The sequence below is a fragment of the Fusarium falciforme genome, chromosome 6 (genome assembly GCF_026873545.1).
Source record: "Fusarium falciforme chromosome 6, complete sequence".
Taxonomy (NCBI): domain Eukaryota; kingdom Fungi; phylum Ascomycota; class Sordariomycetes; order Hypocreales; family Nectriaceae; genus Fusarium; species Fusarium falciforme.
Window position 1 is genome coordinate 147,456 of NC_070549.1, and position 14,679 is coordinate 162,134.

Consider the following 14,679-nt stretch of genomic DNA (forward strand, 5'->3'; position numbering starts at 1 on the left):
GCCTAATAATATATTATATAAAAGCACTAAGGTATAAAATATCTATACTAGATAAAAGGGGCAATAAGATAAAAAATATAAGATAGCTGCCTAGGGATACTATATTAGATTAATAGGTATTAAGCTAGCTAATCTAATTTAATAAGACTGTATATCTAAGAAAGTAAATACTAAAAGGTATATAAATCCGCTAGGCATAGGTATTAAGTATAATAGAAATAAGAAATACTAAGGTTGTGATATAAAGACTTATTAAGGCTTTATATTAATATATACTTATATAGATTAGCTATAAAGGTCTTAGAAATTAATTACCTAAGGGTAATTTATTTAATTACCTAGGGAAGACTTTATCTTATTTTAGCGATTTAATATACCTACTTACCTTATAAACTATATATATAAACTAAGTGCTACTATACTATAAGAACTATTATTAAAGATTTCCTCTCTTATATAGCTAAGTAAATTAATATAGCTTTTAAAGGCTCTAAGTATATCCCCTGCTTAATAAATAAAATATATTAGCCTTAATAATTAAATATCCTAATAAGTTCTAGAGCTTAAAATATTATAATATAAGTAATATAAATACCTATATCTTATAATATTATAGTTATTATTATTAATACCTTCTCTCTCCTTACTATATTATTCCTACCTAAGTATACTACCCCTTAGACTATCTATATTACTATAGAAACCCCTAATAACCTCCCTAATACTAGCTCTACTACTATCTCTATAAGCTCTTTATTTCTTTCTCCCTATGCCCTCTTTATTACTACTATTATATTAGCTCCCCTAGGTCTCTCTTATACTATTAATATCACGACCATAACATAGGCCAGGCGGGGAAGCCTAGCAGAACGGCCTAACTAAGCAGGGGACCAAAGGGACTAAACTTTATTCCTATTAGTCCTACGACTAAGCAATAAGAATATTAGTCCTACCCTAGACTAAAACCCAGAATAATTAGTATAAATAAGACTACTATAAATATATAAAACATACTTATTATACTTTCTTATATAATAGCTACCTTAGCTATTAATATAACTTAGTTTATACTTAATACCTTTAAGTATATTACTAGATATAACTTATACCGTATTGCTTAGATTATGCCTAGTACTTCCTACTAATATAAACCTAACATAACTAGTTTATCTCTTAGGAAATATATAATTATTATATAATAAAGGATTTTATAAGTTTTAAATAAAAGTAATTTTTTTAATTATAAAATTATAAAGCTTTATAAAAGAATAAATAAAAAATAACCTTAGTATTATTTATTTTAATCTTATATTATTAAACTAAGAATATAAATCTAATAATATTATAATTTCTTTATTATATTTAATATATCTCTTAATAACTCTTTGCTTAGCTTTAAGACTTTTTTTTTTTTTTTCTTAATTTTTATTTCTAGGCTTTTTATTTTATAAAAAGTAATTAAAAAAAATAAAAATATTTAATAATAACTTAAGCTTAAAAAAAGCTTTAAAGAAGCTTAAAAAGCTAGCCTTAGTTATTTTAAACTTATATAATAGCTTATAACTAGGTATATATTTAATAACCTAGCTAAGACTAATATAGCCCTTATATAGTTAATTTTTTAACTATATAGCGATAAAATAACTACTAAGACTAATATAGCCTAGGCTAGTTATATTAGTTAAAAAAAAGATAATTACTTTTATAAAAATAATTTACCTAGCCTTCTTAGCCTATAATATATATTATAAGCTACCTTAAATTAAGCTTAGCCGTTTTGTATTAAGAGCTTTTTATATAAAAATAATATAACTTAGAAAATAATTAATTAGTCTTAATATTTTTTATCCCCTAAGATTTTATTTAAAATAATCTTATTAATAATTTAATAAGTTATTATTTTTAAATAGCCTTTATAAAATAGCTAAGAGAGATATTAAGAGCTAATTGTTTTTTTTTTTTTAAGAAAATCTTATTTTTAAGCCTTATTAATTTAAAAACTCTAATAATTCTTTTATAGCCCTAGAGGCTAAGGTTATATCTTTTTATAGCTAAAGTATTAAAAGGCTATTTAAATTATTAATTTTTTTAATTTACTTAAGTAATAATCTTTTAATTTAACTAATTAAGCTCTTAACCCTAGTATTTATAAAAAACATTAGCTAAGCTATTAATTTTTTTTACTATAAGTAAAATTTTTTATATTAGTAAACTATAAGATAACTAATATCTTTTGTTTTTAACTAGCTAATATTTTTTAAAAAATAAGATTTTAATAATATTAAAGCCCTATAAAAAAGATATATATAACTTTAAGTTATAGAGATTTTAAAAATATAGTTTCTTTTCTTATATTTTATACTTTTATATTTTTTTAAATTACTTAAAAATATAAAAAAGGAATTTAAATTAGGTAGGTAATATAACTAGCGTTATATTAAAAATCCCTAACTACTAGTATAGCCTAGCTATCTAGTAATACCTAATCTATAAAGCAAATATTAACTAGACTCTATTAATATTTAATTAAGCCTAGTTATATATATATAAATATATTTTAATAATACCTAATTAGGCTTAGTTTACTTTTATAAGCTAAATATTAATAAACTCTAGTAATACCTAATTAGGCCTAGTAATAAAATATATATTATACCTAATTTATATTTTATTATTTTTCTCTTAGTTATTTTTATTTTAATTTTATTTTAATTTAAAAAGAAATTATAAAATCTTAGGTAAAGGGAATATTTAATCTTTTAATATTACTCCTTAAATAATTACTTTAAAATATTAATTATATAAGGAAGTAATTATCTAAGAAATAATATACTTAGACTAATAATTAAACTTAAAAAAGCATGCATTTATTAGGTTCTAATAATATTATAGCCTAAGATGTACCTTAGAGAGGGCATTCCGCTATAGAATTATAAAATACCTTATTTCTAAGAAGGTCTTTTATAAATAAAATTCTAGAAAAATAAGCTTATAAGATATAAGCCTAGAACTCTTCTACCCTATGCTTTAGCTTATAAGCTTTCCTATAGAGAGCTTATCTAAGCAATATCTGCTTACATAAGCAAGACATAAGGGAGTATTAATACTGCCCTTTCTGGGCTTATTTCCCTTCTAGGAAGGCTATATGATCTCGGACTTAGGGTTTTATTATAAGCCCGATAACGCCGTTAAACCCATCTCTTTCTATAAGGTATTTCCTATCTGGTTTTAAATATCCTAGTTTAAAACCCTATAGGTTTTTATAACGATTATATATATTCCCAAGGGAGAAACTAGTTATACTAGGTTTATATTCATAGATAGATTAATCGTACTATACTTAAATAATAAGAGGTATTATATCTAGTAATATACTTAAAAGTATTAAATATAACTAAGTTATATTAATAGCTAAAGTAATTAATATATAAAATAATACTAATAAGTATATAAACTATACTTATATAGTATCCTTAGATTAATTATTTTAAGGTTTAATCTAAGGTAAAATTAATATTTTTATCCCTGAGTCCTAGGACTAATATAAATAAAGTTTAGTCCCTTTAGTTCTTAGCTTAATTAAATTATTTTACTAGGCTTTTTTACTTAGCCCTTATTATAGCTATAATATAAGGCCTTTCTTTTATTAGTCTTATCCTTAAGATTAGTTTTAATAACTAAGTATTATTAAGAAGTAATTCTAATTTATAAAAATCTTATTTTTTTATTAATATAATATTAAGCTAAGTTTCTAAGTATATTTCTTTATATAAGCTTTTTAAAATATAAAATCTTTTTATTTATATTAAGGCTTTTAGATTTAAAATTATATCTTATATTTATTATTTATATTAAAGCTTATTTTATAAAATATTTTTTAATTTTTTTAATTATTATTTTAATTATATTAATATAAAAGTTATATATAATAAGGCTAAAATAGTTTTTTTTATAAGTATATATTAGATATTCTTTATAATAAATAATTAATCTTCTTTATAATAATAAAAAATATTTAAAAATATAAGCGCCTAGAGGATAAAAAAGCTAAGGTAAAGGCTACTCTTAAGGTAATAATAGCTAAGCTTATTTATATTTAGAAGTAAAAAAGGCTATTTAAGGCATCAAGTAATAAGGCCTTTAAGTATAGCTTATATACTTTAGATAAATTAGGCGAGCTTTAAGAGAGGTTATTTATTATTATAGAGATATATTCCCTTAGGGCTATTAATTTAATTAATTAAAATACTGTTAGTCTTAATAAACCTATATTTAGTATTATTAATAAAAAATATTTAAAAAGTATTATATATTAATAAGGTATTCTAAGGGTTCCTAGGTATTTTCTAAGTCTAAGTAATCTTTTTATTTAATAAAATATATTATTTTATTATTATTTTTATTTATATTTAAAATAACTTTTATAATATATATTTTAATTTATTAACTTTAGTTTCTAATATATTATTAATTTTAATTTAAATAATATTTTTTATTAATTTAAGTAATAAAATATAAAAGATTAAATAAAGCTTAACCTTAAATAATAACTCTAATTTATAGTTATATTTCAAAAATCTTTATTTACTTTTATAAGGTCTAATATATTTATAATTAAGTTTTTTATTTTATTATTATATTTTAATTTTTTTTTATTATAAAATAAATTATATCTCTCTTTAAGAAAATTAATTTTATAATTTTTTTTTATTAATATAATTTATTATTTTATTTCTAATAAATTTAAGTTTTATTTATATTTCTTTATATAAGTTATATAATTAATTATTAATAAAAATTACTTTAAGGTTAATAATTATATCTCTTATTTATTAATAAGTATTTAAGGTAAATCTAAAATTAATATAAATTAATATAATCTTTATATTTTTATTTATTATTATATTATAAGCTAATTATATAATTAATAGCTTCTTAACTTAGTTAGTTTATTTATAATTAATATAATATTAAAGGTATTACTTTAATATTTAGTTTATTTATTTAATTTATTTATTTATTTCCTTATATTATATAATAAAAAATTTATAATTAATTCTTAAGTATTTTATAAAGCCTTGTTAGAATTTTAAAGTAAATAATAATCCTTAATTTATAGTAATTTTAAGTGATATATTATATATTTTTATAATATAAAAATAAAAGAAATAAATAAATTTTTTAGCTATTATTAATTCCTTATAAGATATAAAATAATACAATTTTATAAGTTTATTTATAATAATAAAAATATTATTATAAAAGTTTTAATAGTTAATTCTTTTAATAAAGGTAATTTTATAATAAAGTTTATAATAATTAAGTCTTATAATTATTTTATAATTAAGAGTAATTATAGCTTCTTATAGGGTTTATAATATTATATCTTAGTTTTTATATAAATATTATATTTATTAATAATTTCTAAGATAATTTTTTTTATATAAAAAAAAGTAAATATTATCTTAATTTTATTTAGGGTTTTATTAATTTCTTAGTATTTATATAATAAGTAATAATATATTATATATATAAGTTTATAATATAGTTTATCTAAGACTTATTATTTATTAGTTTTTTTATTATCTAAAAGTTATTTATTATATTACTAGATTTATTTTAAAAATAAATTATCTTATTTTATTATATAAGTTACTTTAATAATTTAATAAGATATTTTTATAATTTTACTTTATTTATAAATAATAGGTTTAGTATTAAGGTTATAGTTTATATAATTTTATATTTATTACTTAATCTTTTATTTAAATTAGTTATTATTATAGATATAACTTATTTATTTAAATATTAATTACTAATTTTTATTATAAGGAAATACATTATAATAATATTTAAAGATTTCTCTAAATGCTTTATTAGAAATAGTAATTTTTCCTTAAAATATATAAGGTTTATTTTTTTTCTTATTATATCCTTATATATAATCTATAAAATTAATAATTTATTTTTTATAATTTTTAATAAGCTAGAGATACTTTAGGAAGGGTATTAGCCTATTATTTTGCCTAGTATTAGTAATTTTTCTTATTTCTTTAATTACTTTATAATATTTCTTATATTCATATATCTCTTTTTATACCTTACTTTTAAGATTATAATTATTATAGTGCTATTATATAGCTTAGGTAGTTTTTTTTAAATTACTATAGTATATAATTTAGTAATAATAATAGTTAAAGATAATTTAAAATATTATATTAGGGATAAAGATTTTTCCCTTATAGGTTTAAACCCTATTATTTTTTTATTAATATTCTTATATATAATTAATAAAATTTATAATTAGTTATTTATATTTCTTAATAAATATAAGGTATTTTAATAGGGGTATTAATTATTAAGTTTATATAATAAATTTTTATTATAAATATTTTTTTAATATAAGATATAATAATTATTTTTTAATTTTAGTTATTTTAATATATAAGTTAGGTTATTAGCTAATAATATTAGCTTTATTATTATTTAATCTTTTAATATAAATAATAATATAATTAAATTCTAAGAAGTATTTAATATATTATAGTTATTATCTACTAAGTTTTTAAGTTTTCGCGAAGTAAGTAATATTCTTATAATCTATATATATCTTAATTTAGTATTTACTTCTAAGGAGGTAATATTAAAATTCCTTAAAGGTATTAATTATTATAAGGAATTCTTTATTATAAATAAAGTAATTAAGTTTTATTATATATAATTTATAAAAATAAAATATAATAAAATATAAAAGACTTTTATTATTTTATTATTTAATTTAAGTATTTAATATAAAATCTAAGGTATTAATTTCAAGTTTAATTTATTAAAATATATTAAATATTTTGAGTATTAGTTTACTTAAAATAAGCTTTTTAATTACTTTAAAGGCTTTTTTTATTTTATTTTTAAATATTAATAATTTATTTTTTTTATAAGATTAATTAATAATATAATAGTTTTCTTAAACTTTCTTAAGAACTTATAATAATATTTAATAAAACTAAGAAGGAATTATATTTGCTTAATATTTATTAGTTTTTTTTATTTTTTAATTATTATAATTTTCTTAAGGTTTATATATATCATAGTATAAGAGATAATATATCTAAGGAATTTTATTTTTAAGGCATAGAATTTATTTTTCTTAGGTTTTATTAGTAATTTACTATCTTATAATATTTGTAATACCTTATAAATATATTTTATATATTTTCTTTATATTTTGAAGAAAATAAAGATATTATCTAAGTAATATATAATAAATATATCTAGATATTCTTATAGTATATTATGAATTATTTATTAAAATATAATAAGTATATTTATAAGTCTAAAAGGTATAATAAGATACTTAAATAGTTTATACTTAATATAAAAAGTAATTTTTTATTTATATCTTTTCTTAATTTAAATAAAATTATAAGCTTTATTAAGGTTAAAAGCTATAAAATACTTTATTTTAAAAAGTTAATTTTTTAACTTATTAATAAGAGGTAATAATATTTAATCCTTAATTATAATAATATTAAATATTTTAAAATTAATATAAAATTAAAGCTGTTTATTTTATTCTAAGATAAATATAATATAGTATTTAATTAATAATTTACTTTTCTTAATATATCTTTTTTATAATATATTTTTAATATATTTTTTTTAATATTAATAATTATAATTTATTAAATATATAAAGTTTATTAAAGCTAGGTTATTTTTTATTAATAAATTTAATTTCTAAGTTATAATATATATATTTTAATAAACTTATTTTAAGTTTTTTTATAAAGAGTTTCTTATAAATATAATATTATAATAAGATATTTTTAAGTTATTTTTCTTTTAATATTTCTTTTATTTATTTAAGGTTTTTTTTTAACTTATAGAATTATTATATAATATATATTATTATTTATTAATTTTATTATTTTTATTTATTATAATATTTATATTATATCTCTTTAGGTAAAAAGATATCTTATATTTACTTTTATTTTACTTTTCTAATATTTTTAATAAAAGTTTAAGATCTCTTATTATATTTTAAGTTATTATTTATTATAAAAGGTATTTTGTTATTAAAAGAAAATATTTAATTAATTTTTTAATTAAAATATAAGTTATAATATTATAATTATAAGTACCTATGCATAAAGTGATAATATTTATTAAGTATAATATTAAATAATATCCCTTAGTTCTTTCTTTTAATAAAAACCTTAAGGTAATTAATCCTATAATTAATAACTCTATTACTATAATTAAAAAGATTTTTTTTTAAATTAATAATTAAATAAGGTATTTATTTATATCTTTATAATAACTTAAGTTTATTTATTATTATTCAGTTAAAGTAATTTTACTTAGTTTTATTATTTATTAAAGTATTTAATTATTTTCTTTTAACTTATATTATTAATTCTAAGTATTATTACTTATATATTTTATTTATAAAATAGAAGGCCTTTTATAATAATACTAATTTATTTACTTATTGCCTTATATTAAATAAGGTATTTAGTTTTTTATTATTATATAAATAATATAATTAAATTTATATTTATTATTATTATATACTTTATAGTTATAACTATTATCTTTATTATATAATTATTATTAATATTTTTATTTTTATATTTTATTAGCTTTATTTAAATAAATATAATTATCTTTTATTATAATAAGGTAACCCCTATTAAGGTTTCCCTTTTAAATATAGTTTATATACTTTTATAAGTCTTAATCTATAGGTCTATAATCTTTTTAAAGGTATAATTAGATATTTTTATATTATTCTTTATTAGTAATATCCCCTTAGTAAGTTATAAAATTAAATCTCTTCTATATTATATATTATAGGTAATTATAGGTTACTAGGACTTCTTATTTATATTATAAGTATATTTCTTTATAGTATAATATAATTTTAATATTAAGGTAGCTCTTATTAAGTACTTTTTCTTATTTTATTATTATTTACTATATCGCGATAATAATCTATTATTTTATATTAATAGTTTTTTCTTTTATAAAATAAAATTATAAAATAATAATATTATGTTTTTTATATTATTTCTTTACCTTATATTAAAAAGTTTTATAGGTAAGGTATAATTTAGTATTAAGTTATAAGAATTAAACTAAGAAATAATTATTTTATTATTTATTTATAATATATATATTATAATAATAATCTTTATATAATACCTATAAGATTTCTTTATATTATAAATATATAAATATTATATAGGGGTTATCTCTTAGGTTATATTAGAGTTTTAATTATTATAGGTTTATAGCTAGCTCTTTATAATATATATATATATAGATATCTTTTATATTATATATATTTTATTATTTTCTAGCTAGCTAAATATATAAGTAACTATACTTAGCTAATAGTATTTACCTATTTCTTTATAATATATTATAGTAATTATATTATTATTAATATATTTTTATAATATCTTATTTTTACTATATTTAAGCTTTTATAATATATTAATTTTTATTAATAGGTTTATAATATTTATTTTATTAAGTAATAATAATATGTTTTATATTATTTAATTAAACTCTTTTATTAATTAGCTTTAATAAGGGTTTCTAAATAATAAAAATAATAAGATATATTACCTTAGGTTTCTTTAGTTATTCTATATTATATAGCTTATTTATATAATTATATCTAATATTAGTATTATATTTAGCTTATTTCTTAGTTAAGTAGGCCTAAGTATATAATATAATAATTTCTCTTACTTAGAGGCTAGTCTTATTATATTCTTTTCTAGCTATTCTTAGTATCTTAGTAATATAAATAGTAATCTAGATATTATTATCTTAATTAATAAAGTTTAAATACTTTTTACTCTCTAGTAGGTTTAATTAAGGCTTTAGCTAATAATATCTTTTCTTAATATCTTTTTACTTCTTTTAATATTTATTAGCCTTATAGCCTTTCTTATAATAATAATAATATTTAATAAGCTTAGGTCTTTATTAGGCTACTCTAAGCTCTATAGGTTTAGGGTTTATATTATATAAGGTATTATATTACCTCTTTTTTCCTTAGTTAATATTAAAGCAAGGGTTATAGTTTTTATTATTTTTAAACCTTAGGTTTTAGAGCTTTTTTTATAAGAATTATTAATTATTAATCTTAATTGCCTTATTAATATAATTAATAAGGTTATTAAATTAATTCTTTTTATAAAGTTTTATTTATATTTCTTTTTTAAATTTATTAAAGGAAAATAATATTAAGGGTTTTTAATCTTAATTAAGCTTTAAAGTAAATTAAAGGTATTTTATTTTATATTTTAAGGCTAATTAGGTTTATTAAAGTATTTTAATTTCTTTCTTAGCTTATACTTTTTTATTAATTATTTTAAATACTTATTATAATATAGCCTTAAAGGTCTTAAAGCTAAAATAAAGGTTAATAGTCTTAGGTAAGAATTTAATAAATAAGGTAATAAGATATTTTTTTATAATAAGTTTAAACTAAGCTATAATATACTTAATAAGTTATCTTATAATATATTAAGTCTTATTAGATATTAAGTTAAATTATATTAAGTAATAGGTTATAAAGGTATATAATTATATAAGAAATATAAGTAATTTATAAGTAATTTTATTAAACTTTTCTAAGGGGTCTAACTTTAGGATTTCTCTTATATCCTTACTTTTTATAATAGTAATTATTATATTATTAACTTTTTAAATATTATTTATATATTAGGTATTTTATATTTATTATATCTTACTTATTTTTTTAATAAGTTTATAGAGTTTATTTATCTTAGTATTTATAGCTATAATTTAGGCTTAATATATATAATAAGCATATATTATAGGTAAATATATATTATACTTTTCTTATACCTTTAAGATAGAAATTATAATAAAAATATAATAAACTATTTAATTAATTAAAATTACTTACTATATTCTTCCCTAGATATCTTAATTATTACTTAATATATTCTTATATTATAACTAGGCTTACTATAGATACTATAATATTAAACCCTTAGTCACGCTAACCTTCCTTAACTACTACTCCTTAATAATTCCGCTACTACTTATATATTAATATCTATTTAGTTAATTACTTGCCTTCCTTCCTTTACTATTATTACCCCTTTTTTCTATAATTAGATTCTTTTTGCCCTCTAGCGCTAACTTAATATCTTATTTACCTCTTAAAGGTCTTTAATCTTAGTAATTAATAAGGTAACCCTATATATAATAGCCTTTATTCCCTTAAAAAGAGATTATAAATCTTTAAGAATTAATTCTAGTAAGCTACTTTTATATCTTTTAATTTATCTCTTAAGGTATTCTAACTAAGATCTAGCCTTAAGTATAGTCTTTAGAGTCTTTAAAACCCAAGGGGTTAAGGGCTTAGCTTCCTCCCTAGTAGGCATTAAAGTCTATAGCTATATATTAAGCTTTAAGATTATACTTTTTAGGTTAAGAGGAATAAGCTTAGCTCTTTTAAAGGCTAATTTAATATTTCTTTTATTATAATAGCCTAAAATATAATATAAAAGGCTAAAAAAAACTTAGTCTTTAAAATGTAAGTTATAAAATATTTAATTAAATATTTTATTTCTTAACTATAAGTATTCTTAAATATATTAAAGTACTTAATATTAAGAGACTAAAATAAATAAAATAATTAAGATAATATATAAAGCCTAATAATCTTATTTTTTTTATAATATTTCTTAAATTTAATTAAATAATAATTTTTATAGCTATTAAAGATTAAAAAATAATAATAATTATTTAATTATTTAATTATATATTAATTAAAATACTTTAGTTACTTAAAATTAATCTTATTATTAATCTAGCTATTTTATATTATTATAATAGCTTAATTACCTAGGAAGTTATTATTTTAATATTAATTAGTAAAGTAATATTAGCTTATATTAATAATAAATAATAAGATTACTTAGTTATTTATATTAATTACCTAGATAATTATAATCTATTCTTAGTTTTTAAGTTATATTAATTTTAGCTTTTTATACCTATTTATACCTATAATAATTATTTTACTTTAAATTATATTTATTATAAAGCTAATCTTATTAATATTATAAATATTATTTAATTAGATATTATACTTTATAATTATATTTACTATAAATATAAACTAATTATAAATAATAATTAGATCTTTATATTTAGCTCTCTAATAATTATATTTCTAAAAAAAATATATCTTAAGGTCTAAGTATTACTTAATAAAGTTTAAAGCCTAATATATATTAATTAATAATATATTATAATTAATAAATAATTAATTAGCTATTTCTTTTATATTATATAATTAAGGGGGAAATCCTTATAAGTCTAGGTTAAAAATAAACTAAATAATAATCTATTCCTTAAGATTAAAGAATTAATATAATTAGGGGATCTAATTATATCGCGATTAAATGCTATTCTACCGGTGATATAGCCTATGCTTAGAGATCCTATAGAGGTTTATAGCGCATTAGATGCTTAGTTTTAGGTTATTTTAAAGGGCTTAAAGAGTAAGAAGAGTTTTAGCCTTAATATTTAGGTCTAATATATTTAATAATTAAAGAATTAATTAATTAAATAAAAAGTAAGATATAAGAGGGAAAAATATAATATATACTTGCCTATGATGTATACTTATTATATATGTTATAGTTATTTATTTTCTTTATTATTAGAGCTATTTATATTATTTATATCTTTATCTTAATTAACTAAGATAGGTATAATAAGCATAGGTAAATAATTAATAAATAAGACCTATTAATAGTTATTAGTAAGAGTAGCCTAGGTAATTATTATATTTAATATTATTTAAGGTAATATAAGTACTTTATTAAATAAAAGCTATTAATATATAATAATTATATATATTCCTAAGAGAAAAACTAATTATATTAGGTTTATATTAATAAATAAATTAATTATAATATACTTAAATAATAAGAGGTATTATATTTAGTAATATACTTAAAGGTATTAAGTATAATTAAGTTATATTAATAACTAAGGTAGCTAATATATAAGAGAGTATTAATATATATATTTTATATACTTATATAGTATCCTTAGATTAATTATTTTATAGTTTAGTCTAAGATAGTATTAATATTTTTATCCCTTAGTCTTAGGACTAATATAGATAAAGTTTAGTCCCTTTAGTCCCTGGCTTAGTTAGATTGTTCTGCTAGGCTTCCCCGCCTGGCCCTTGTCATGGCCGTAATAGTTTTAATATCTATTATGCCATAACTCGGCTTCTAGTTCTCCCCTACTAGTAAGACTAATAGGGTTTTAAAGCCCGGAATCAGGGCTATCCGACGGTATAAATTTTACTCATATCGGGCTAAGAGAGTCCAAGCAATTTGCTATATAAGCTATATACCTTCTCTTAGAAATAGCTCCTAAGATCTTTAACCAATACAGACAATAAGAACACCAATCAGAAGCTAGTCTTCTCTATTTTAACCCTATTATCTATTTACCCCACATTTATTACTCTATAATTCCATACCTCGCCAATTAGCTTTATATAAAAACTAATTCCTCTAGGTATATACCTCCTATTTCTATTACCTACTTTATTATCTTTAAAGACTATATTTTTTTAACTTTTTAAACTTATATAATAAAAAAGTATAAATAAGTATATTTTATATTAAATAAGTTACTAAGCCCTAAGTAAATAAATTATAATTACTTATTATACTTATAGTAATTAATATATAATTATTTATAATTATTAAAATAAATAGCTTTACTTTTAATATAAATTAATTAGTTATTATAAGGTAATATTTAATATATAAGCTTAGTTATATTTAAGCTATAATAATTAAGATTTAATAATTATTAAAAGTCTTTAATTAATAATATTAAAAATAAATAAAAAATTAAAATTTAAAAAATTTAAAAATTCTTAATATATATTATTAAAATTAAAAAATTATAATTTTTTAATAATTATTATTTTATAATAATTTAATTTTTTAATTAAATAAAAAATTATTAAAATCTTAGATTTTTTATTTAAAATATATTATATAATATTTTTTTTATTATTTTTTACTTTTTATAAATAAAATTTATATTTTATAATTAAAATTATTTTTATTTATAATTTAATTAAGTTTTTTTTAAAATATTAATATATTTATTTTTAATTTTTTTTTAAATATTTAATTTTTATATTATTAAAATTAATTAAATTAATATATATATATATATATATATATTAAATAATATTATATATATTTTAATATAAAATTAGTTTTAATAAATATATTTATTATATTTTAATAAACCTTTAAATATTAGGTATTTTTTTTAATATTTAAAATAATAAAAATAAAATATATTAATAAGTTTATATATTAATTTAATATTTTTTATTAAAACTTAAAATTTATTAATAATTTTTAAAATAAAATACTTAAAAATATAATTAAATAATATATTAATAATATATCCTAGGTATTTAAGAAAGTAAGTTAGATTAATAAATATAAAATTTTTAATATCTTACTTTATAGCCTTAAAGATAAGACTAGCAGAGGGGAGATATTATATTACGGCTTAATCTATATTATTATATATAGAAAGCCCTACCTAAAATTTCTAATTAATTAGGAACTG